The sequence below is a fragment of the Podarcis liolepis genome (assembly GCF_965112155.1).
Source record: "Podarcis liolepis genome assembly, chromosome: Z".
Classification (NCBI taxonomy): Eukaryota; Metazoa; Chordata; class Lepidosauria; order Squamata; family Lacertidae; genus Podarcis; species Podarcis liolepis.
In genome coordinates, this window is record NC_139570.1 from 28,283,491 (window position 1) to 28,310,210 (window position 26,720).

The 26,720-nt window shown below is 41.4% G+C and overlaps 1 long non-coding RNA gene across 2 annotated transcripts in view; it reads left to right on the forward strand.

Moving 5' to 3' along the window:
• The window catches only part of LOC310698390, a 35,742-nt gene that overhangs the window by 7,613 nt on the left and 1,409 nt on the right, over positions 1 to 26,720 (forward strand). Inside the window, exons 2-3 of one of the 2 annotated variants that reach the window (XR_014521490.1) lie at positions 2,257 to 2,337; positions 4,354 to 4,419. This is a non-coding gene — a long non-coding RNA (uncharacterized lncRNA). Of the gene's footprint in view, positions 1 to 2,256; positions 2,338 to 4,353; positions 4,679 to 26,720 lie in introns of those variants that run through there. The other variant, XR_014521491.1, reaches the window with a different exon arrangement.

The window sequence follows — 26,720 nt, forward strand, 5'->3', positions numbered from 1 at the left end:
TGTTCTTTCCAATATGTTAAGTCTGGTAGGAAATAATTTATAATTTATATACTTTTTAAAGTGCTGAACATAATATGGATATAGTATGTTTCCTTCTCAGTGCTTTGTTTTTAGAAAGGCAAATATTCATATCTAGGAGGAAAGCTTAATACTTTTTCTCAATAGGAAAGTAACCCGTAATACTGAGGTTTGCATGCCAAGTATAAAGATTAGTAGTATAAGGTTATGATCTGGGCAGCATGAGTAGTAATTGCAACTCAGTGGAATACTGCCCCAAATCTTACATTGGATGCTTGGTATCAATCTCTCTGGAATATAGCTATAATGGAAAAAATTACAAATAATTTGAGATTTTGACAAGAGCTAGAACCGCCACACACTTTTTCTGTGATTTGGCATTCCTTTATGGCATATACAGTGGAACCATCATTTTCAAGGCAGCCCTCATTGCAATTCTGGCAAATCTGGAAGCAGATTTGATAGTATGATAACTTTGATAGATGGTTGGATAGTGTTTTCGAGGCTACCAGCATGAGTCTGATCAAACTACTGGAGGCAGTGGAAGACAGGAGTGCCTGGCGTGCTCTGGTCCATGGGGTCACGAAGAGTTGGACATGACTAAACGACTAAACAACAACAAACTTGGACTTTGTTTTTTTTAACCCATTTGCAACCATACTCATTCTTCATGCATGTTTTATAACTTTGTTTTTCATCTTTTTAATTTTTATCTGTTATAATAATTGTTCTCTCTGTTTTATATACATCATAACATATAATAATAGAAAACTTTACAAAAAAGAAAATAGCATAAGATTAATAATGTACCAGGCTTTTTTAAGGTTATTCAGTTTAATAATATTCATGTCCACTTAATAACCTTTTAAATGAAACCCGATGCTATAATTGCTGTAGTTATGCAGTCATCATGATCTCATGGCAAGCTTAAATTTAATTCTGGAAATATGGCAATTATTTTAAATTAATATTTAATTTCCTTTCATTTTGTTCCACTATGAAACATTATTCACTTCTTTAAAATAGGGAGCCACTATGATATAGTTGCTAAGGAATTGATGGTAGTCTCTCATTTAAATTTCACACTTGCATTGTTTTGAGAGTAAAGCAACAGAACTTGCAATAAATTACTTAAGCTCAATTGCCATACCTAAAACAAACTCCCCAAGCTCAATGAAAACATCCTCTACTTTTTGATAAGAACTTCATTTTCTTCATCCTTTACAGCTGTGCAAGTAACGCTTCATCGTATCTTCCTGTTTTTGCACCTGTTAGTTACTGGAGTAGATAAATGTATGAATCATTGTTGTGAAGTAGATAGGAGCCACTGAGTCCTATGGAGAAACCTCCATTGATACAGAGTGCAACCAAGGGACAAAGTACTTTTTCTGTTTGTTTGGCTCTCCCACTTTTATAGGGAAGGGCATTTGTGCAGCTAGAAATCTGCTTTAAAAAATCCCAGCCTGCTATAGAGGTAGAATGGGCAGCTCAACTAGTAAAAAGCAGGACAGAGTAGCATGCAAGAACAGAGGCATACCTAGGCTCCCTTGTGCCCTTGGCAAGGAACTGTATCATGGCAACCCCCCGCCCCCACCCCAATCCCTTACTCACTTGGCAATGAGATGTATTCGTGCCTCCCTCCTTGTAAAGCAGCAAAGGAGTGGCCTGGGGAGCTTGTGAATGGGCAGGCAGGCTCCTAGCCACTCCGAGCCAAACGAGACAACCTGGAAGAAAAACTTCCAGTTGGTAGCACAGTAGCCATGATATATGAATTTCTCCCATTTAGTTTGCAGTTCTTGTACCCTTAGTGGGGTATTGCTCTCATAGATGTTCATTAAGCAGCATAGACTCTTGGCTTTCCATCTTGTCACAGAGAGTTGGTGAAGAGATTTACAAAAGAATAGATGGAAAGCTAGAGGGAGCGGGGGGGGGGTGAACTTGGAGACAATGTTCCTATTTTCTCCTTCCATACATTAAACATAGTTCACGTAAATCTATTTTTGATAGTAGTAGTGTTCTTAATTCTAGTTTTAAAGACGTGGTAGACTGTGGTTGGGATATTATCAATTATATATGTTTCTAATTGTACCCATTGCTCAGAGTCATCTTCCAACATTAAGAGAACCACATGTTTGACTTGATGAGCAATATAATATTATTTTAAGTTAGGGACTCCCCAGCTGATGAAGAAAGGTACAAGAATTTGGAATTTATCCTGGTTTGTGTTTTTTTTTACAGGACCATGGTTTTTACAAATGGTTTCCTTTTCCACTTACAGTTATGACTAAGGAGGATCTCATTGGGAAGAGTTTGGAATAGGTATGTTAGTTTCTATTTATACTGTATAGGCAAGGAACAGGTAAGGAAGAGAGGCAGCAGACAAGAGACCTGGGCTTGTAGCAGGGGGCTGAAGTGGGTGAGGAAGCTGGGCTTGCAGTGGTAGTTGGTTTGAGAGAGGCGGTGCAGCATCACGGGGAAGCTGTAGAGGTTTGGTGAGTAAAGGGAGGGGATTAGGGGAGCGGGCTTGGGCAAGGAGTAAGGAGGGATGGACTTTGGTGATGAGGGTTGGAAGGGGATTGGTGGGGCTAGGGGATTGGTGAGCAAAGCAACCTGGGGTGTCAGCCCCTAGTAAGTTCATTTGGGGTGGGTGGGTTTGGGGATGGGTTTTTGGAAGATGCTTGTGTGTGAATATTTTTTATGAGTCGAGATCAGTTCATGCAGTAAGGCTCTATTCTGATAGCATGAGCATCATGACAACTAGTAGATTCTTATCTGCTGTATCCTTCATCCACCTCCACAGCCATTGTAACATACTACTTATTATTTTCTGCCTGTTCTGACTTTGAGGACTTCTTAGATCATTCTTTGTCTAGCTCAGAGATGTTCAACCTTTTTGAGTCCATGGCTCCCTTAACTACAGTCTTTCTGTAGCACCCCTGTGGGGCTTAGAAGCACGATAATGTCACCCCTTGCCTGCAGAGCTGGCAGTCTCTCATCCTTTTTCAAACACCCACCCTTGTGGAGTGTTCCCTCAGCCTCCTTTCCTCTTCCTTCTCCTCCAGGCAGCTGTTGCTTCCATCCCTGGTCTTTGAGCTGCCCCTCCTCCCAAAGAGAGGTGCCTCCTAGAGGCACTATTCACCTGTGGAACTTATAGTCATGGCTGCTGCAATAAACAGCTGTTCAAGCCTTTGGGAAGCAGAGACGTGAGAGGATGTCAGAGGAGGGAGGGAAGGAAAGAGGGGCAGAGGCCAGTGTTGCCTGCAACACCCTGACCATGATTCAATGCACCCCAGGATGCCATGACACCCTGGTTGAAAACCACTGCTCTAGCTCCTCTCCTTGGACCTTACTGCCTTGGGTGACCCTGCTGGCAGTACGAGACTCCCAATGGCTCCGCTCACAAGGATCACAGGGACGTGCAAGCCCATGCACCACGACAAGGTGATGATCCAGCGAGTGAGCAAGTTGATAGAGGTTTTTAAGGCAGCAAATGCATGCTGATCATGTGGGCTGAGATATTATGAATAAGTATTATCTATTTGATGGCTAGATTAGAGTAATATTCTATGGAGAGGTGTTGTTATACATCATGACTGATGTAAAAGCCTCATTTGCCTGTAATTGTTTCCATAAAACCTCATATTTGCTTACTTTGTCACCGGGAACATTAAGTAGGTTGGATGTAAAGACAACAGTGGCATTTAAAGCAATTTCAGCAGGCAACATAAGTGCCTGCCTGCCATATCTGCGGGGAAATTATATGTTAATTGTAATAAATAACATAGTACCGTAATGGACAGCAGAACAAATTTGAGAAAAACTTGGAGAGGACACAAAAAGGATACAGGGAGATAATGAAGAGGCACTTGGCTGGTTCCACCTACGTTTCTGTCACTGCTTAAGTGAAGGGACAAAATGTTTCCAACAAGGTTCTGTTCATGTTGCAACATCGTAAGAGTGAAAGGGCAGGGGGATAAATCTAAATGTCTGAATAATTATTATGTGCCGCAACTGAGATTCCCAAATAAATGGCTGCATCATATAAAATGAGCAATTAGCTAACAAATTGTTGCCAGATTGTTGCCTTGTGGAAATACATATTCAATAAACATGAATATAATATATATAAGGACAAGTATCCATTAAACTTCATTTTGTAATGACGCAGTACAAAAAAATGTGTATCTAGAAGAGCAGTTGTGCTTTTAAAGGGGATTTTCTAAGCATATTATTACTTTCTTCAGTGTTAGTTATATTTCACCTAAAAAGGCTAAACTTGTAAGCTAAAATTCATTTTTCTGCTTATCTTTTACCAAACCCCTTCATTTTCAACAGTTCCACCATAGGTGCATATATTAACCAGTGACTTCACAACCCCTCTGGTAAAACAGAGAAAACAAGGTATGACCATGACCATGGCTCTTCACCTGAATCAAGTGCCAATGATATGCTAATTTTAAAGTGCCTTGTGTAGGACTATGGAAGTAGCAGTCAAAGTAAGCACTAGACCACATACTTTCCTAGGCATACTGTATTTTTCTATCTATAAGATACCCCCATGTATAAGATGCCCTCTATTTTGGGGACTCAGATTTAAGAAAATGGGGGGAGATGGCCCAGAGTATAAGACGCCCCCTAATTTTTGACATTATTTTTTAGGGGGAAAAACCTAGTCTTATACATGGAAAAATACGGTAATTCATAAATTTAAACCCATGCTTGACATGCTTTGCCTCCACTTTCATACTTGAGGTCCACTAGGAATTTAAATAGTGTAGAATTGAGACCTGATTGCTTTTTTGTGCCAGAATTAGAGAGATCCTCAAATAGGGTCAGTGAGCATAGAGCTTCAGATGTATGAATCATGTGCACAAATGAGGGGACTTGAGCTAGGTGGAATCAGTTGTAGACTGGGGATGAGATGTCTCACTTTTGAAGCGTATATGGTTTGCACTCTGTCAAACAAGTCTTTGTCCAGCAAGTCTGCTTTCTGAAACATAAACAACTTTAATGCCAATACCTCAGTCTTTAAGGAAGAGATTACCTCACACCACACCACACCACACCGTGACTTGAGATCTATCTGTTGCCCCAAAATGGAAAGACTTACATACAGTGGTACCTCGGGTTAAGAACTTAATTCCTTCTGGAGGTCCGTTCTTAACCTGAAACTGTTCTTAACCTGAGGTACTACTTTAGCTAATGGGGCCTGCCGCGCCACCGCCATGCAATTTCTGTTCTCATCCTGAAGCAAAGTTCTTAATCTGAGGTACTATTTCTGGGTTATCGGAGTCTGTAACCTGAAGCATCTGTAACTTAAAGCCTCTGTAACCCGAGGTACCACTGTATAGACCTATGTTATAAAAAAATATATGGAATTGGCTATTGCCAAAAAGATAACACAAATTCCATGTTGCTCAAAGCAAAGAGAAACTAGACACTTTCTTTACAATTTGGAGGCTTATTTCATATATTAATGACAATCACAGAACAGACCAATTACAGTGGTACCTCGGGTTAAGTACTTAATTCGTTCCAGAGGTCCATTCTTAACCTGAAACTGTTCTTAACCTGAAGCACCACTTTAGCTAATGGGGCCTCCTGCTGCCGCCGCACCGCCGGAACACGATTTCTGTTCTCATCCTGAAGCAAAGTTCTTAACCTGAGGTACTATTTCTGGGTTAGCAGAGTCTGTAACCTGAAGCGTATGTAACCCGGGGTACCACTGTATCACCCAGTCAACAACATATACTATCATAACATCAACATCTGAACATCCGATAGCAATTCTAGAGAGGTTAATGGTTGTCCTTTTCATCTCCACCACAGTGGACAAGCGAAACTCCACCCAGACTCCTTCCAATCACTCCAAGTTGCACAATGGAGATGTATAGGATAAAATATTTTAGAGGATGCTAGTGTCCTTACGCCAGAGCCTGTCCTTACCCATAAGCATCAGAATTCTTAATTAATTTGTAATGCAACTGAATCACATAGTGTTTCTCTAACTTGAGTCCTAGCTGTTGTTGGACTATAACTCCCATCAGTGGTCAGTGGACTCAAGTGTGAGAAACACTGTGAGGGCGAGGGAGGTGGTAGGATGGGGAATAGGGGATGTTCCGTTTCTGTTATTATGCCTTACTTACTGTTTTCATTTTTAGCTTTATAAAATTGTATCAAATCAAATCTAATAAAAATGGGGAGAGGAAAAGTAGGTCTTAAAAATATACATAAAGGGTTACCACCACATCTGTATTTTTCCCCTCTGCAAGTTTCGTGTTGTGGGGAAAATGCCCATATTTGTTGTAAAAGCCCTGCTGTTTTGCACATTTTTCTCTTAAACTGAATATCCAGTTGGGATTTGTAAGGCCTGCATCACTACTTTTGGAAATGGAAAAAGATGGAGACTCACAGTGACAAAGCCATGTTGTAGCAAGAGTGTCATCGATTGGAGTCCCTAAACCACTCTGAATTTTTCTGTAGCCAGGGTGAGCACTTTTGCACAGAGTAAAGATACCCTCTGCTGTATGAACAAAAACAGAAATGAATGAAGTCGTGCTGATGTGAACAGGATGAGAGGAAAACTGTGTAATGCTCCAAGGGAAAAAAAACCCCTTTATGATAGTCTAAGGGGTCAGGTGAACACAACTCAAGTAGGCAGAGAAGGTTAAAACAGGTCTTTTTCATTTTTTAATGAAACTCAGGAAGTAGTGTCTGCAAGTCAGTGGTCAGTTTGCAGTGTTATCATGGTATATGGCATGCTTAATGCTGAAGATGACAGCAGTTTCCCAAAGCAGAACTTGACCTGACTTTTTACCCATTTAAGGGCAATGGAAATTTTTAAAAATAAATTTGCTTGCTGTTAAATCAAGGTTAATCTGCTCTTTTAAAATAGTTTCTACATTAGATTTTAGCATGCATACAAAAGTTCAGAGACAAATTAATCAAAAAAGGACATTTGGGAAGACTTACACCAGTACAAAGAAGAGAAAACATGCCAGCAGAAGCTTAGGGCACTTCTAGACTGTCACTATTTCAAAATGCAATTCAATCACACGGCTGCAAATTAAGGCTGCACAATGAAAGTTGTCTTCTTTATTGGACTTCTTTGGGATAAGGGAGCTTGTACACCCACCCTTGTGGATGTCAGGATCTAGAATAAATCTAGATTGATTAATTGAGGATGAGCATGAACAATTCCATATTGAGAAAGAATGCATTTTTTGCTACAAACATGTGAGTATGTAGCTTCAGTGTTGCCCTCGTAGAATTCACTTGGGAGGAGGATAGGGGAAAACATTAGAATCATTTTTTTCTGCCCGCCATTGCCTCTGCCTCTACCTCTACCTAATATTTGTCTCCCTGCCTTTTGCCCTACCAGCTTCAATGGGTGCTAGCCAACACTGGGCACAAACTAAAAAGCTGCCAATAGAACATTTGGGTTTATGCTTTGTTCATTTTCACTTGTGCCAACAACTAAATTTACAAGCATTCCAGTTTGTTCAAGTGAGATCTTTGCACAGTTTCAGTGTAGATTAAAGTCATTCTGTAGCAGAGCATCAAGAGCATTCTACCACCTGGTGCCTACCAAATGTGACTCCTATCACCTCTAACAATTGGCTGTGCTAGCTCGGGCTGGTAGTAACCGGAGTCCAAAACACCAGGCTGGAGGAAAACTGGACTCAAGTGTTTCTCTATATTTACAATCACAAAGGTTCCCTGTTTGGTAGCAATGGAAGTTCCAGCCATCACCCCTCTGAACAGGTGTAACCTGGCAACATCAGTGAGAAAGGGGTTTGCTATTTCTTTATACATAAGGTTTATATACTGTCTTTTCCACACAAAAACTGGAGCTATCAACTTTCCTGGCATGGAAAATTATTCTATTTATAGTTCCATAAAGGAGCTGCCAGCCAGTCTCAGTCACAGGCTTGTGGCCAGAAATGTGGCTGACAAGATAAAGGGAGTACTGGGAAATCTTCACAATGAATGTGAAATGATCTGAATAATGTTTACAGTGTATCTTTAAAGTGATGTAAGACACAATAATAGAATCAACATTTAAATATAATCAAAAATAAGTTCAAAGTGTGTTTTTTCAACTATCTCTTGATCTTTGCACTCATTGGCTGGAATTCTAGAAATCAGGAACATGCTTACTTCTTTCTGAATATTTGGGTAGAGTTCTGATTGCTGCTTATTTCCCCTAGCAGATGGGCCCTGGGTACAGTCTAAAGCTACATACATGAGGCCACTACTTGGCTGAAACCAAGGAGGTCTCACTCTGATCAGCAACTGAATGGTTGGCTGACTAGAAACGGCTTTGGGTTCGGTGATGGAAGAAAAAGAAGGGTGTGAATGTAATAGCCTAAAATAAACTCAACTAGGTTTTATCTCTCTTACCTCCAGGTAGAACTCAGGGGGAAGTATGTTGAGACCCTAGAGAACTGCCAGAGTAGACAGTATTGATCTAAAAGGGCCATTGGTCTGACTCAGTATGAAGCAGCTTCCTGGGTAGAAAAATTAAAGCTGAAAGTTTAAGGAGGGGAGAATGTTTCGGAGGGTAAGATAGTAGTCAAGACAATCACGGATCTCTACTTTTGGTGATGAATCAAAAACTTTTGCTTTTAATTACCTCAAGCCTGCCAGCAGATGTCAGTGTAGATTTACAGAACAGGAAATTCATCTGGCCAGAAGGATAAACATTGCAGTAACTGATTCAGGCAGCAAAGCAAAATCACTTTGATGCAGATTCAGATTGAAACTCGAGAGTTTCCTTCCCATGTTGCTGGGGTAAAGTGAGAATAGAGGCTGGGCCCCAATAAAGAAATCCATATATGATGTTTGGGTGAGGTATAAAAACCTGTTAGAAAGAAAAACACCTTGCTGGCTATCCCCAGTGGAAGCAATATCTGTTAAAAGATTAAAAGTTAAAAGATTAAATATGAAAGGAAAATGGCCCACCTATAGAGAGATTTTGATGGAAGCCGATAGTGAGTTAGAAATGAAACCATTTGATGAAGTTGGTGATGTATTAACAGGTTGGCTGCAATATCATCAAATAAATGATATATTTAACAAAGACAAAAGAAAAATGGTTTTGAAATTACAAGATCAGTGGTGGAGCTTCATTCTCCGGCACCGGAGGAGGAGAGCAGGTGGGGGCGTGGCCGGCGCACGTCCTGGGGGCGTGGCACACTGCCCCCAGGGGTGTGGCACGTGTCCCAGGAACATGGGATGTATAGATGGTATTTAACTCCAACTAAATTAGCTAAAATGTATAGAAGGAGAAATAAGAATTGTTGGGAATGTAATGCTAATGAAGGCGATTTTTTACCATATGTGGTGGACATGTGATAATGTTAAATTATTTTGGGGAAAGATTTATAATGAGTTAAAAAAACATGTTTAGGTATACTTTTCCAAAAAAACCAACAAGCATTTCTGTTGGGTATGACAGGAGAGGAAATATCAAAAGTTGACTGGAAATTGTTTATATATGCTACTGCGGCAGCTAGAACTTTATTAGTCCCAAAGTAGAAACAACAAGAATCACCGACGGTTGAAGAATAGCAGATGAAGATGATGGACTATGTGGAACTGGCAAAGCTGGTGGGGAAAATCCAAAGCCCGAGTGACCAAGTGTTCAGAGAGAGTGGAGTAAATTTATTCTATATATAGACAATCATTGTAAACATATAAAGACACTAGCAGGACTTAGATAAATCTCACAACATTTAATAGAAAGAAGCTTCTACATGTGCTTAAAGACTAAAATAATATTAAGGAAAAATGTAGAATTGAGATGGTATAGATTTGTGGAAATATGATGTAGGTATACAAAAACCAGACAATGGAATGAAGGGAAGTCGAGTGGAGCTAAAAATTTGTAAAAGGAAATAAGATGTTATATTAATGTTAAAAATGGGAAACCATTTTTTTTTTTAAAAGAGAATAGAGACTGGGCCCCAGTGCAACTCCTCCACAAACTAACACCAAGTCATTCTTCTAGCCATTTATTAGGTGTTAAGAACTTGTCTTATGTGATGTCTACAACCATGGGAAGATGACACAAGGAAGATTATAAACAGTAGGCTCAGCATTGTGGAACAGACCAGAAGCTTAAGGCAACACCAGACCTTGGACAAGGACTGGTTCAGAACCATGGTTAGCAGTCCTGCAGCTGAGGCAGAAGAGAAGGTTATCTCAGCACTAGCCTGGAGTAGCTAGTAGAGCTTTATAACCAGGACTAGGTAGTCAAGATAAAAACTCTGCCCCCTGACTGCCCTGACAGCAACAATACTAATTGCAAAAAATTGGAAAAGTGAAACAGTACCAACAAAAAAAGAGTGGCAAGATAGACTGTTTGATTACCTTGAATTGGCAAAAATGATGGATGCGATTAGGGGACAGTGTAAACAAACATTTCAAAAAGAGTGGGGAAAGTATAGAGATTATTTTTAAAAAGAGTGTCCTCAAATTAAAACTTGGACTTGCTTCGAGTAATTTTTGCAAAACAAAATAGGGCTTACAAGTACAGCATATGGAGAAAGGTAGAAAAGACAAAACGAGAAAGAAACAGTTTATCAAGTATAAAATCAGACCCACGTTGAGGAGGAAGGAAGTCTATCAGAATAGAATAAGAATAGGAAATAGAAAATAGGAAAACATAAGTCCGTGTGTACAAACTTGCAGATTTATGGATGTATGTTTACCATTTGTTTTGTGTTTTCTTTTTTTAGTTTGTTCTTTAAGTGTTGTGTGTGTATGTGTTGTAATAATAAGTCAATAAAAAGCATTAAAAAGGAAAAAAAGAAAACGCTGCCCCAAGTACGGCATTGGGCAGTTAAGAGTACTGTGCCATTTATGAATCATTTGGCTTCTCCTAGACAATGGAGTTCCAAGCTGCAGGGGTTTCTTTGAGGAAGGCTCCTCAGGGTTCGCCTGAGCTATCAGTCTAGTATTTGAGGTATCTATTTAGGTAGGGTTCAAGGGATCAGATTTGGGTTCCAGTGCCAGTGGATGCACACGGGAAAGACCAGAGAGTGAACCAGATTTTTCCTCTGCAAAGCTACTTGAATGAGAGGATTAATGATCTGAGTCTATGTCAGAATCCAAACACCTGGCATTTGATAGCTGACATGCAATGGAATTCGGCACCTTTTGATAGATGGCATGAAATGGCAGTTAGCAATGTTTGTTAAATGACATGCAATGATCATATTTGATTTCCAGAAGCTTTACAATAAACAGAAATGAATCAAGTGAATATGGACCACATTTTCTGGCCAAATAATATTTATTAATTAATTAAATTTATTAGTTTCTTATCATCCCACTGGTCCTGCAAGTGGAATACTTGCTATGTGACAATTCACTTATTTGAACATGAGCAATTCTTTAGCTGTGCGGCAGGGAGCAGGAATGGGATTGCATGCCTTATTTTCCTGTGGAAAGTTTCCAGGGGAAAGTTGGTAGCCTGTGTATCAGATAATTTTTTTGTGAGGATTATGTGAAAGAAAGAAAGAAAGAAAGCTGGAAAAAGGGTTTTGTTTTTGTATATACTCACAATACATTGCACAGAACCAAGCTCTTGTGTACCCTCATTGCAGAACTGTAGCTTCTGAAGGTGGAAGCTTATTCTTCCTTCCTCAAACTGATGTCCTCCAGATGTTTTAAATGACAACTCCTATCAGCTCCAGCCAGCATGACCATGGGAGATGTAGTCCAAAACATTGAGGGGGGCACCAGGCTGGGAAAAGCTTATTTAGCCTCTAGCTACTAACCACTGACAGCGAAAAACTTGTAAGCAGATCATCAAGTGGTTAATCAGTTAAAGGTAGCTTTAGATACTGCATCCAGTCTCCTGGTAACCAAATGGCCCCATTCAGAGGTCATGAGCATTTCTGGCTGGATGGGTGTCTGTTTTCTTCACAGAGCAAAATGTTAAGAGTGGGTGGCATGTAATGTTCAACTAGAGCTCAGCCGCAGATCCCTTCTTTTCCGTTTGTGCCTGCTGCTGTTAGAAAGATACAGTTGACTTTTCTCACCATTACACTGACCCGTCAACTATGTGACTCACAATGGCATCATCATGTATACCTCCATGGGATGGGGTGAGGTGGAAGTTGCAGCTTCAGGTTTTTTGTGAGCTCCTGGACTATCAGCCCTCTCACCAATCTATTCTGTTTTTCTGCCTTAGGCAGAACATCTCTTTTCGAGAGGAGAGAGGTATATAAAATTGCGTGTGGTATGGAGAAAATGTAATACAAGAACTCAGGGTCATCCAATGAAGCTGAGCATTAGAGAATTCGGGACAAATAAAAGAACATACTTCTTCATGCAGCACATAGTTAAACTGTGGAATTTGCTTCCACAGGAGATAGTGATGGCCACTAACTTGAATGGCTTTAAAAGAGGATTTGGCACATCCATGGAGGATAAGGCTACTAGCCACAATGGTTACGTTCTGGATTCAGTGGCAGTATGCCTCTGATTACCAGCTGATGGGAATTCCACACAGGAGGAGAACAATTGTATTCATGTCCTGCTTTTTTATATTATCATTATTTATTATTTAGAGTTTTATGCCACTTTAAAAAGGATTCAAAGCAGCTCACATGAGAACAGAAATGAAAATCAACACATTATTATAATAGTCCAATACAAAACCATTTCAGTTGTTCAGCGGGTGGTTGCTGAACAACTCCAAGCATGCCTGGAGGATGCGGACCATTTGGTTCCCTTCCAGTCAGGATTCAGGCCTCACCATGGGACTGAAACTGCCTTGGTTGTGCTGGTTGATGATCTCTGGCGGGCCAGGGACAAAGGTGAGAGCTGTTTCCTAGTTCTGCTGGATCTCTCAGGGCGTTTGATACCATCGACCATAACATCCTTCTGGACCGTCTAGAGGGGCTGGGAGTCGGGGGCACTGTTATACAGTGATTTCGCTCCTTCCTCCTGGGCCGTGTCCAGAAAGTGGTGTTGGGGGATGAATGTTCAGACCCCTGGGCTCTCACTTGTGGGGTGCCTCAGGGTTCCATCCTCTCCCCCATGCTTTTTAATATCTATATGAAGCCGCTGGGAGAGTTAATCAGGGGGTTTGGGCTGGGTGTTCATCAGTATGCAGATGACACCCAGCTCTACCTCTCCTTTAAATCAGAACCAATGAAGGTGGTGAAGGTCCTGTGTGAGTGCCTGGAGGCTGTTGGAGGATAGATGGCGGCTAAAAGATTGAGGTTGAATCCTGACAAGACAGAAGTACTGTTTTTGAGGGACAGGGGGTGGGCGGGGGTGGGGTTTCCCTGGTCCTGAGAGCAAGTCCAATAGTTGGCATGATGGGAGATGCTGTCCAGCCCCACGTGAAAGGCCACAGGTTCCTCATCCCATGACCAAAGTCAGCTAACGTCTGGCCCTCCAGAAGTTGCTCACCTACAACTCCATCCCTGACGTTTAGTCATGTTGGCGGAAGATCATGAGAAATAGAGTCCAACAATATCTAGATCTCACTGCATTTTACTATCAATTGAAATGAAACCACAAAGCCAATATTTACCTACTTAGTTACATGCTTATTTATTTACATGGCTACTTATTTATTTAGTCATTTCCTATTAGTTATTATTAACTGTTTAATAATACTGTCATTTGATGGTAAGTTGTTAGTAAATTAAAGAAAGCACATGAATCTGACCTTTGAAGAGTTTTGTTAAGTAAACTATTTTATGACTTACCAAATGTCTAGCTCTGTGCTAGGGATGTAGGACAGCTTGAGAAGTGCTTTTAAAAAGGGACATTTTTTAGAACACATTGGAACAGCTGTTATTATTTATATGGCGAGCGTGATTTTTTGTTTTTTCATAAGCGTTATGTTAGACGATATATTAATGTATTATATGATCCCTTCTTTCCCCCCTCCCTTATGGCATTTTGTGTATGTGTGTGTGTTAATGTAAGTTACTTGGAGACCTTTGAGTTACAAGTGACTAATAAATTTAATAAATAATAAATAATAAATAAATAGTCTCTGATTTAATAAGAATTGGGAGGGGTCACATTTGAGGAAGGGTGATAACCATTTAAGTTCTTCTCTGACCTTATATTTCCATCAATAGAATTACTGAGTCCACCAGTTTTGATTTACTCACTTAAGAACTTCAAGAACGAACCATCAACCATGGAAGTTTTCCTGTCACCAGAAGAGTGGGCAAAAGGTACCACCCCCAACTTCCTCACCGTTTTTGAAGTGAAAGCCTAATTCTGAGAGTTCATGTGGTGCAGTAGTTAGGTCAGGGATGTGAATGTGCCACTCATGGGCACACATGTGATTAGAGAGGTGCCTCTTCTGGGCCCACAGCATTCCCTCCCCTCTTTGAAATTAGGCTTGAAACAAGCATCCTATTGTAGCCAACAGTTTGTAGTGGGATGTGGTGCCTACAATAATTTCCCTTCCCTTAAGTGCTGCTTCTCTTCTTTTCCATTCAGAAGTTCTTGCTTTTATCACTGAAGATCTAGAGTAGAAAAAAGTAGATCTTCTGGGGGTGAAGAAAATTTTGGGTTCAGTACCCAGGCCATAGTGGGAACGTTAACATTGACACAAAGAGCAGCAGTATATCAACTGGCACTTAAGTTATCCCCAGCCTTTCTAAGACTTTGAAAATGGGACTTAAAAGGAATTATCATCTTTCAAGCAGCTGAACTTTGATGAGAGTGGATAGGAGCACCAGAGGAAGCAATGGTCTCACAAATATTCCTGGGACCAATACTGGTCATGGATGCCTTTTCTGAGGCATGTTTGCATGTAGTATTAAGTATCAACTCCCTCTAGCTTACTCTCTCACGTTAGCTCTTTCTGACTCCCCTTTTGTCACTTTCTACCTTTCTATCACTTTGCTTCCCTCAAAGCCTTGCAATTCCCTGGCAAGTCATCCGGCAGCAATATATAACAAGTAGGGATATGTCACTGTTACTTTAGCAACCTTGCTCAGCAATGGGCATTGCTCCTCTTAATATTTGTTATATAGCTTTCAGTGGATTAAGCCATTTTATTTCTTTAAAAATCTATTTTTAAAGGAAATCATTTTATTCATACTTCCATGATTTAAAGAAATAAATTGGGCTTTACTTGTATTTTGTTAGTGAGCCTGATGCACGTGAGCCTGAGGCATGTATTTTTATAAATAATATTTTAATAAACAGTTGACTCCTCTATCACCCCATTTATGCTTATTAATTACTATTTTTTTCAAACCATGCAAATTGTATTTTTTTGTCCATTTTTCTGTGAAAAGTGGGTTGTTAGAGGAAAATTTAAAACACACAGGACCCTGAAAGCTGTGCCATTCTAGAACTAAGAAAGTGGATTCTTTTTGGGGGCGGGTGGAAATCTTGAACTGTAAATTCATCATCATCAAACCTTTTATTGGCATCACATACAAACATCCAAAACAAATCAATACAGAATTACCACTTCCCCAGTGGCACAAAACATTTGCTAAAAGAAAGCAGGCAGAGCAGTCTGAACTGTAAATTAATAACACAGTGTTACTTAATAGCTTTATAGAAGTCACTTACTGCAAGTCACATTACTCGTACTGTACTGTCACAGTATCCCCCTGGGATTTTGCAACCTGCCCCGTTCAGCACCCCTCTACAATTCATTTTACCATCACTACCCATTTCCCACCAGTTCAGGCTCCGAATCAATTTGATTTCCTTTCAGGGATTCTCCTTCACCCACAATCATTTCTATATAAAGTTGGCTAATGTCCCACTCATCCCCCATTAAATTCCTACCAAGGAACTTAAGGCAGTCCCCATCCCAATTCATTATAATTCTAAAACATCCACTTTAAAGAAAGAATAATGTTTCCCAGAGGTCAATCCCTAACACTTGTCTTGAACAATGAATCCTCCACCTTTAGCAGCAGCCTCTCCATATTGTAAGAACAGGTGGGTAAATGACTGCAAGGGATGCACAATGCATCCACTGCAACTTGCAGGCCATGCCCAAGTTTAGTGTGTGCAACATGCGGAGGGTATTAGCACCACTGGGCTACATTATTATACCATATTTTAATCTGGTCTAACCCAATACATTCAGCTGTCTTTCAGACAAACACCCAGTGTACCACTTCAGTTTGCCTTCTTTATGATAGGAAAGACTGACTCACACAACTAAAACAGTGTCTCCTTTACACCTTTATTTGGGCTGGTGGCCAACTGTGCTTTGCAAACAGGGACAGTCAATGCAGTTTACGCACACACAGAGACAATGGAATACCACTTTTAACGTAGGCATGTCTCTAGGTCATTCCATTTACCCCTTTGTAAAGTGGGTGATCATTACCATTTCCCCTGCCATCTGCAGAAGATGGTAATCTTGTGAATAGAAAGTTGCTTTGTAAAGTTGTGTTGTTTGGGGGGGGGAGGAAGAGGCATGGAAAGAATGCACTGGCCATCTGAGTGAGTGAGCCAAATAATTAAAAATACATTCCATTCTTTAAGCTTTATCAATCCTTGTTTAACTTCAAACAGAGTGCACTGCTTGCAGCTACATTCTGTTCAGGTTTCAGTTTTTCAACATTACATACCTGTAACAACATCAACAACTGCATCAACTCTGAGGCAAGATGCATACTAACTAGCCTGGGCAATTACTGGTTCATTGTTGTTGGGTTTTTTTTGAAATTAACAATGGTTACAATCTTCAGGGAAAAAATGACAAGCTATTTTTCAACAATGGAAAAGATCAGAATGGGAATATTAGTAGAACTGTGACGAGATGGGACAAGCAACAAGTTTGGCTAATCGACAACTGAACCAGTACAAAAATACCCAGATTGCACCCCTATCTTATGAGTGCTTTCAATAAACTGTCATTGCACTTCTCCCCATGTGTGCTGTGTGTTCAGGAGGGCGGGGGGTGGCGACAGCGGCAGTGGCAGCTTGTGTGAATGTCTTTGGGGTGCTTGCAGAGTGTGTGATGTGGGGTGTGCTGATGATCTCTATGTGGAACTGGGAACTAGGAACCTACTTCAGCATCATGAAGAATGGGAATGAGGAAAACAAGACATCAAACAACATGCAACCACAGGCATACAGGCAATCACCAACACCAGACAACAGTAACTTCCATGGGAATCCTATGAATATTTAGTCAGAAACTAAGTCTCACCATATTCGCTGGACCTTACTCCCAGGTAAGCAGGGGTGGGATTGCAGCATTAATGAACTGTGTACTAATGTTCTCCAAGCTTGGGTCTCATGGTGTTGCTGAACTGCAACACTTTAATTCCCAACCATCTTAGCCCAATGGTCAGGGTTGATGGGTGTTGGAGTTCAACATCCAAATTTAAGGACCACTGATAAGACAATAAGCCATACCATCAGCGCAATAAAACTGCCATCAAGATTTGCTTATAAAACTCTCAAGTCTTTTAAGGCATACCCAGACAAAGCAGAGGGTGAGATCTACAATGGAACCACCCACCATTTTTGAATGTGTAAACGCAGCTACTTTGTTTTGAATCTGTAATTCTTTGCTGGGGAAAGGTTAAATCCCCCCTGGACTGTTTCCTTGATGCAAATCCCCACCCACACACTTCAAGGGAAAAGTGAGCCAAATGTTCCTTCAAATTTGTTGGCACAACAAGCAGATTATTTATCAAAATCCATTTCTGTGCAATGTACTGTTTATGCAATAATGGGGTTATGTGGTTGCAGGTTGCCTTCTTGGAAAGTTAACCCTTCAGCTCCTTCTGATTTTGATCACTACAGCTACCAGTTTTCTTTGGGGGAAGCAATGTGCTTTAAATATGTGGTCCAGATGTGACCTCAGCTTGCTCTTAATCTTGGCTGGAGCAAGTTACTGACTTGGATCTCTGTGTAGGCCTGCACCGCTTCCTTCTGTGATTACCCCAAATGGCATTTGGCTTGAGCTCTGAAGAGAAGCACTGCAGTGGTACCTCCGGTTACAGACGCTTCAGGTTACAGACGCTTCGGGTTACAGACTCTGCTAACCCAGAAATAGTACCTCGGGTTAAGAACTTTGCTTCAGGATGAGAACAGAAATCGTACTCCAGCAGCACGGCGACAGCAGGAAGCCCCGTTAGCTAAAGTGGTACCTCAGGTTAAGAATAGTTTCAGGTTAAGTACGGACCTCCGGAACAAATTAAGTTCTTAACCCAAAGTACCACTGTATTTAGATATACTACAACAGTGTGTTGTAGATCCTTACCTTGTATACATATCAAATGTTGCAGCATACCTTCCTTATCTCCCAACAGGAGTGTTCATCACCAGGCTTCCATTGCAGCCAGACGCTTCTTTAGAATACTACAAAGCAGTGGTTCCCAAAATGGGGTTACTTAGGAGTATGTGCTAAGAGGCAAGGGGGTAGCAGGGGGCACCAGAGATGTAAATGATGATCAGATTTTGGAAAGCTGGTATCACTGAATCGCCATAGATTTTGTTGAATTAATTGAACTGAATAGTTTTGACTGGGTTTTGAATAAATGTGCAATTAATTGTTACTGCTTTGAATTTTATTATGTCTTCCTTAGTGGGTTATGCAAATGCTTTTTATAGGGTGCGGTAGGGAGCACTGGGGATGAGTTTATGGAACCAAGGGGGCGGTGGTCTGCAAAATTTCAGGAACCACAGGTTAAACAGTGAATCTATCTATATTTGTAAGATCTGAGCCACTGCTTTACAGTGTACTAAGCAGACTGTAGTTCAGTTACAGACGTGTATAGAGACTTCCTCCTTTTCATCTCTTTCTTCCCTTTGCCCTGTGCTGCTGTCCACTTCCTTCTGTTGGTGACGCAGAGCAAAGGGGAGACAAACCTTCTCTCTTCATTCTGTTCTCCTCTGCAAGTGGCAGCAGGATATTGGGATTAGGGTGAGCTGGGAGGGGAGGGAGGACCAGTTGTGCGAGGGGTAGGGGGTTGGCAGTGGAGTGAGGGTAGGCAGAGTTGTGGTAGTTGAGGGAGCTGTGAGGGGATGGGGTCATTGGGTGAGGTGTGGGGTGTCGGCGAGGGGGGTAGGTAGCCAATGTGAGCAGGGGTGGCAGTGCCATGTGCAATAACAGCTCTCCTCTCCCCTGCCCCCCCATAACATAGGTGATGGGTTTGGGAAGGATAGGAGGAAGGAAGAAGGCATTGCAGAGCAGAGCAGTGCCTCTCTTTTCATCCTCCAGCTCAGCTTCTGAGTTGGAAAAGAGGGAAGAGAAAGAATTAAGGGGGGGGGAGGACAGCAGAGAGGGCTCACCATCCCATCCCCCACTTTACGTCTGTCAAACTTCAGCAGCAGTTAGCTATTATGGAACAATCATTATTGACCCTAAATGGCATCCCAAATGGCTGGACGTGCTTTACGCGATAGCAAGAGGCCACTTAGTCTTTGGAGAGGAACAGGATCCAGAAGAAAGGAAGCGTTGGCTAGCTGGGTGGGAGGAACCCGGCGAGGAGTATGTTGCAGGCAAGCGTGGGAACCATATTTAGAGCAAAAGCTGCACTCCCATCTTCAGAGCAGGAAATGCTTCAGGGTCAGCCACACTCTCTTCACCCTTCCAGCAGAGCTGGAGTTTTTTTTCTGGGAAGCTAGCTTACTAATTTTGTACACAGTTCTCCCCCAACCCCCAGCCTGTCTTATTTATTTTTCTCTTGGCCATTTCCCCAGTTGGCTTCCATAATGTGGTGAAGCATGTCACAATATTAGCAGCGGCTTCCATACCTTACTTTGTCATTCCTGATTGAACAGGTCAACTGGTAACCCTGAAAATTCAAACTATACTGGACATTTGCACCATGCTTTCAAGCATTTTCTCTTTGTATAAGAACAAGCACGAAGGAGGTTTCCCAGCCTGCTCACAGGTCCTCATAATATTAGTGGAAACAGTTGGTCCTGGCAAGTATTAATCACTTTCAATTTAACCTGAGGAGTGCCATTTGTTTAGTTTAATTTTAATTTTAATTTATTTGAATTAATTTTGGGATGCATTTTAATTGCTTGCTTGCTTGCTTTTATGTATATTGTGCTGTTAATATGATGTTAGCTGCTCTAAGCAGGGGAGGGTGGGATACAAATAAAATTTTATTATTATTATTATTATTAGCATTCAGATTCTTCGCACACATTATCCAGTTGCATTATCCATACAGCAATCATGCAGGTTAAGTAGGGATGAAAGGAAGATATTGGGGTTGGATCACATTTTTATGCAAAATTACCTAATTTGCACTTCCTGAGGCAATATGAGAACCAAAAACCAGTTTTGGGGGAGGAATTGCACCTCTCCAGATGTTGTGATACAGTTCTTCAACAAACAAATATGCACATAGTAGGAGAAACTGTGCATAAAAACACATATATCAGTGGGGGGGGGAATACAAAATTAGGGGAAACTGCAAGCAAAATTGTGTATATTAGGAGAAATGTACACTAAAATGCTGATGGCTGTGAAAGACTGGCTTGCACATATTGGGTTCATAGCAAAGGCAAGATTTGAAGAAGGAACTTCCTGCTAACTAGCTTGTAAAATACCATAATACTCTAAATCTCTGCAAACTTGTTATCACAGCAGACAAGTGGGGGAAGACTGCTGCATACCTTCCAACTGCCATGATTTCATTGTGGCATTCCCAGAAATACGGATGCCATGATGGCCTCTGATTTAATCCAGAAATGTCCCAAAAATGGAGCAGGACCTGAGCCGCCTGGGTAGAGGTGAAGTTCTGGGGATGATCCTACAGTCTCCTTGACTTCTTCCCAAAGCCGGCAAGCATTTATGGGGCTTGGGGAAGGTGGGGAGGCTTTTGGACATCTGTCCCAATTGTCATCTGTCGAATGTTGGAGGGTATGTTGCTGGTGGCTCCCATCTAGAAGATAGCCACACCTCTGTGTCACTCCCTCTGCTATAATCTGCTGGAGGTTACATGCTGGTTGTGGGCAGGACCAAATCCAGCAGTGGGTGTGACCAGAGGCCAAAGTACACAAGGCCTTGTTTCTCTTTCTGCCACCTCCTCTCTCATTCCCTTCCTGCTCCCTTTCTCTTGTCCCCACCCCACCCCCGCAACAGTATGAAGGGCACTGGCCCAAGAGAAAGTGACCACCTCACTGAGTTCAATTCTTGTGCCATCTGTGTATGATTTTTGACAGCTGATCAAGATGCGCCTCTTGACTAAGGCCTTTGGTTGAATGAGTGTCTTCCTTTCTCCTGTGCTACTATTATTGCTGCTGTTCTCTTAACTTCTTATTGATTACTTTGGGTTTTTGTCTAATTGTGATATTTTTGCAACCTGGCCTAGGACCATTGAGAGAAGTGTGGGCTGTAGGAACAAATCTGTCTATCATCCATCCATCTATCTATCTATCTATCTATCTATCTATCTCTCTCTCTCTCTCTCTCTCTGTCTCTGTCTCTGTCTCTATCTATATCATCTATATCTCTATCTATCTATCTATCATCCATCTATCTCTCTCTCTCTCTCTCTCTCTCTCTCTCTCTCTCTCTCTCTCTGTCTCTGTCTCTATCTATATCATCTATATCTCTATCTATCTATCTATCTATCTATCATCTATCTCTCTCTCTCTCTCTCTCTCTCTCTCTCTGTCTCTGTCTCTGTCTCTATCTCTATCTCTATCTCTATCTCTATCTCTATCATCTATATCTCTATCTATCTATCTATCCTCTATCTATCTATCATCTATCTATCTATCTATCTATCTATCTATCTATCATCTATCTATCTATCTATCTATCTATCTATCTATCTATCATCTATCTATCTATTATCTATCTATCTATCTATCTATCTATCTATCTATCTATCTATCATCTATCTATCTATCATCTATCATCTATCTATCTATCTATCATCTATCTATCTATCTATCTATCTATCTATCTATCTATCTATCTATCATCTATCTATCTATCTATCATCTATCTATCTATCTATCTATCTATCATCTATCTATCTATCTATCTATCTATCTATCTATCTATCTATCTTATCTATGGTATTGTAGATTGACCATATCTATGTTATGGTACCATTGTTCAGATCCATCTTGGATCAGTTTTGACTCCCATCCTACCAGTAAGTGGCCAGTGGATTGGATGATTAGTGGTAAAGTTGCCAACTTTTCAACTAGCATCTGTAGCTTCCCCCTCATATACACAAACAAAACTCACTGCAATCAATTGAAGGCAACCAACCTGGACCCCCCAATCTCTCTCACTGCCAACAAAAACTAAAAAGAAGAAGAAAATAATAGAATAGAACCTACCCATGTGACACTGACACAATGAAAGTTTATCTCCACCCACTTCTCTCCCCCTCTCTCTCCCCACCTCTCTTCTCCCCCAACCTTATACTGTCTATATAACATTAGTGTCTTACATTGAATATAACTGATCTGTGGAAAGGATTCTATGAACTGAAAGCACAGACACTGTATGTACTTTTGTAACCCAAGAAAATATTTGATAAACCATTAAAAAACAACAACAACACAACTAGCTTCTGTAGCTGTGTTTTTAACTGCAGGCTAACACTCAGGTATCATCCGGTGCCCCCTTGTCCCCCCAGGTATGCCTCTGGTTTGCAGCCCTAGTATGATCCTAACAGTGTTGTTGAGTCACAACATTTCTTACAGTACTAGTTTCCTTTGGAAAGCATGCTGTGCCTAGTTCCCAAAGGGCAAAAGTAAAATAAAAAACACGCTTATGCTTTCCTGGGGAATGAAGTTGAATACTGGGAATTTCCAAGCAATGTGGAATTCAGTTAATGTCCAGTGTCCAGTGAACAAGGACCAGTATGGATCATGGCCAAGATGTATGCAATTCAGCTGCTTGTCTGTGAGCATTCCAACGGCTGCAGAGCTGCCCATCCCACACAGATCTGTCACGTTTTCTGGCTAGCAGGGAAAAGCACAGCATGTCCTCCCACTTCAGTGAGTGAAAGCCTTCCTTTACGACATGACCTGCCCCAGATTGCTAAGATTCTTAACAGAGTGATGGGGCAGGGGGTGGGGAAACCGCCTGATTTGGAAAAGCAGCCTGAGAGCAATCAGTTATAATAACAGCTCAAGACCTGTGTAGTCCTTCAGCCATCAAATTTAGAAAAAGGATCTGAGTTCTTTGCTTTTCTGACTGCAGGGGAATTGAGTAAGGTGTCCTGTGATAGTTTCCAGAAATCTAGCCATAGAGAAATTTGTCTAAAATGGAGAATGCTTTAAAATGTATTTTTTTTAAAAAAAAAAAGGAAGAAGTGGTGGGGAAGGTTTTGCCTGGCAGGTCCTCAGTGAATAAGATTTGGAAACTTTTAAGAAATATGTCAAGCCCTGGCCACAATAAGCAGTGACTAAGGGATTTGGAAAAGGGATTAGGACACAAAACAGGCCTATAAAAAGAACAGACAAGCAACAATCTTGCCTGGGACTAGCCAATGGCCACAGTCTGATGTGGTGCCTGGGACAGTGGTTCCCAAAGTGGACAGGAGGTGGAGGGTGGGATTACCTAGGGAGACACTAAGAGGCATAGGGGTGGCAGCAGACACTGGAAGCGTAAATGACTATTGGACTTTGCAAAGCTGGTATCACTGGATTAACTTCTTCAGTCTTGTGGAATTAATGAAACTAAATAGTTTTAATAGGATTTTGAATGACTGTCAATTAATTGTTACTGTTTTTATTGTGTTGTTACCTTCCTTAATCATGCAGACTGCAATTCTGACTAATGCTTTTTATAGGGCAGGGGGCACTGAGAGTGAGTTTATGAAACCAAGAGGTCAGTGCCTCAGAAAAGTTTGGGAATTAATTGAGATAGACTAGAGGGTTAAAAAAAAGGTAAAAAAGTAAAGGACTCCTAGACGGCTAAGTCCAGTCAAAGGCTACTATGGAGTTGCGGCACTCATCTCTGCTTTCAGACCAAGAGAGCTGGGACAGACCAATGGGAGCTCACCCCGTCACAGGGTTGGCAGGTTTCACGGGTGGTGCTGTGGTCCAAACCACTGAGCCTCTTGGGATTCTGATCAGAAGGTCGGTGTTTCGAATCTCTGTGACGGGGTGAGCTCCCATTGGTCTGTCCCAGCTCTTGCCAACCTAGCAGTTTGAAAGCACGCCAGTGCAAGTAGCTGAATAGGTACCACTGCGGCGGGAAGGTAAACAGCGTTTCCATGTGCTCTGGTTTCTGTCATGGTGTTCTGTTGCGCCAGAAGAGGTTTAGTCATGCTGGCCACATGACCTAGAAAGCTGTCTGTGAACAAAAGCCAGCTCCCTTGGCCTGAAAGCGAGATGAGCACCACACCCCATAGTCACCTTTGACTGGACTTAACCATCCAGGGGTCCTTTGTCATTTAACTTTACCCTACAAAAGGAGAGTTTGAGAAAAATGGGATTAAATTACACCCCCCCCCCGCCGCCCTGAATAATTCTGATAACTTCTGAGTTAATCTAAGATAAATTTTGGAGAGCTTGCCCACCTATAATGATGACTGAAAAGAGCAGTCGTATGGAACCACATTGGTTAACAAGTGGTTACTAGTCCTCCCAAGACTTGCAATCCCAAAGTATCCCTTCCCAACCTGGTTCCTTCCAGTTATTTTGTACTACAAAGAAAATTGGCCAGTGGCTGCTACGCACTAAGATTTCAGTGCACCAGTTCCTCTGGAGGTGCTACTATATTTCTTCCCCCACACCAGCCTTCTCCAACCTGGTGCTTTCCAGGTGCTTTTGGATCAAAACTGCTAGCAGCCTTAGCTGGCAATGCCCAACCATATGGAATGATGGGAGTTGTAATCCAATCAGTGCTCCCCCCCCTTAAAAAAGTTTAGGGGTACAGTACTCTCATTTTCCTACTCATATTGAAATACTGCCCCTCAATGAGGCCAAACTTAGATTCACAAAATGTTTAGGAGTATGTGTACCCCTGCATCACCCCCCCAAAAAACACTGAGTCCAACCATATCTGGAGGGCATCAAACTGGGAATTGCTGCCCTGCACTCTGTCACTTTCTCTGCCAACCTGCCTTGTTTAGCTCATTTGAAACAGCAAACCTCACCCCATCGCACCCCATGCTTGAATGCATAGGAACATTGCACTGCTGGCACAAATGTTCTTTCCTATTGTCTTCTGTATACGGTATGTACTGGCCCACCTCCAAAGGACCTGGGAGCTCTTTTCGGGGATTTGTGTCTTTCTCGGTCAACACACAATGGAAATTCTATACTCAATCTAATGTTAACAGTTCAAATGTTATGATCTAAAGGGAAACTTAATTGTCCCCATAATTTCAGCATCTTACCTCCCTCTTTTGTTCTTGCTACATCTAATTACTTTTTTCTCCCTGTAGTCTGAAAACTGTGCCAGCTCAATTACGTATAGATAAATGGATGTGCCCTATTCTGAGTCTCTGGTGTTGATGTAGAAAAATAATTAACAAATTGTGCCACCCACAAGAGACTAAGAAAGGGATTTCTTAATTGTTTCTCCTATTGGATCAAATAACCAACTGAAAGCTGAGGCTGCCTGCTGTAACTCTGCATGGCTTACTGTGCTGGCCATGCCCCCTTCCAATTGGCCTCTGCTGGCAATGGGTAATTCTATTGCATCTTTGAACTGGGTACAATATTATTAGTCAATCATTCTGAATGCACAGATGTGACTGAATAATTTGCTCACAGAGGCAGATGCCTGTTGGGTCTCTGCATGAGTCACTGCTTTAAGCTTCATTCCTTTTTTTAATCACAACAGCCATGTTGACTTAAGAGGAAGTAAAGAAAGTAGCCTCCTCTGATGGTAATTCTCATACACTCTAGAAAACAGATGTCCATTAACATGTTAACAGGTTTAGAACAGCCTTTCCCAACCTGGTGCTCTCCTGATGTTTTGGACTTTAACTCCCATAGGCCCCAGCCAGCAGCATCAATCCATGGCGTCTCTAGATAGGGCTGGGAATGCTCCCATGTCTCAATCCCTGGAGAGTTGCTGCCTGTCATTGTAGACAATACTGAACTAGATGGACCAGTGGTTTGACTCAGTATAAGGCAGATTCTCATGTTCCCATGATTACAATAGTCCAGAACATCAAGAGGGCACCAGGCTGATGAAGGACAGGTACAAACAACTCTCAGCTAAATGTGTCAATGGTCTGGGTGACTCTAAGGCATGTTCTTATGTTGACCTGGCTCTAGGGCAGCCATGTGTCTACAAAGGACAATCCTCCTCTGTTTGAAGTGTTGTTAAAGGACCAGGGGTAGATCTACTGTGAAACTAATGAAGGTTCCGTAATCCCAGACTAGCCCCAAAAGCGACTTTAGTCGACATTGCTTAATATATATGTTTTATTTAGTAGTTGATTAATTTTTTGCATATATCTCAACAATCCCAAAGTCAGTGGCACAGATGTTGTAAAGGTTTTAAGCAATTTTAAGCAAAATCTGAGATGTAGTACTTATTAAAAAATAATAATGTGGTGATATCTCGTGGGAACAACCCCACTGAAGAAGATAACAGTGGTTACCCAAACCTCATTGCTGGTTTTGAAGGGGGCCCCATAACAGTTTAAGCTACAAGGCCCCCCAAGGTCCACTCCTGTAGAGGACAGTCCTGTACAGTGGTACCTTGGGTTACATACACTTCAGGTTACAGACTCCGCTAACCCAGAAATAGTACCTTGGGTTAAGAACTTTGCTTC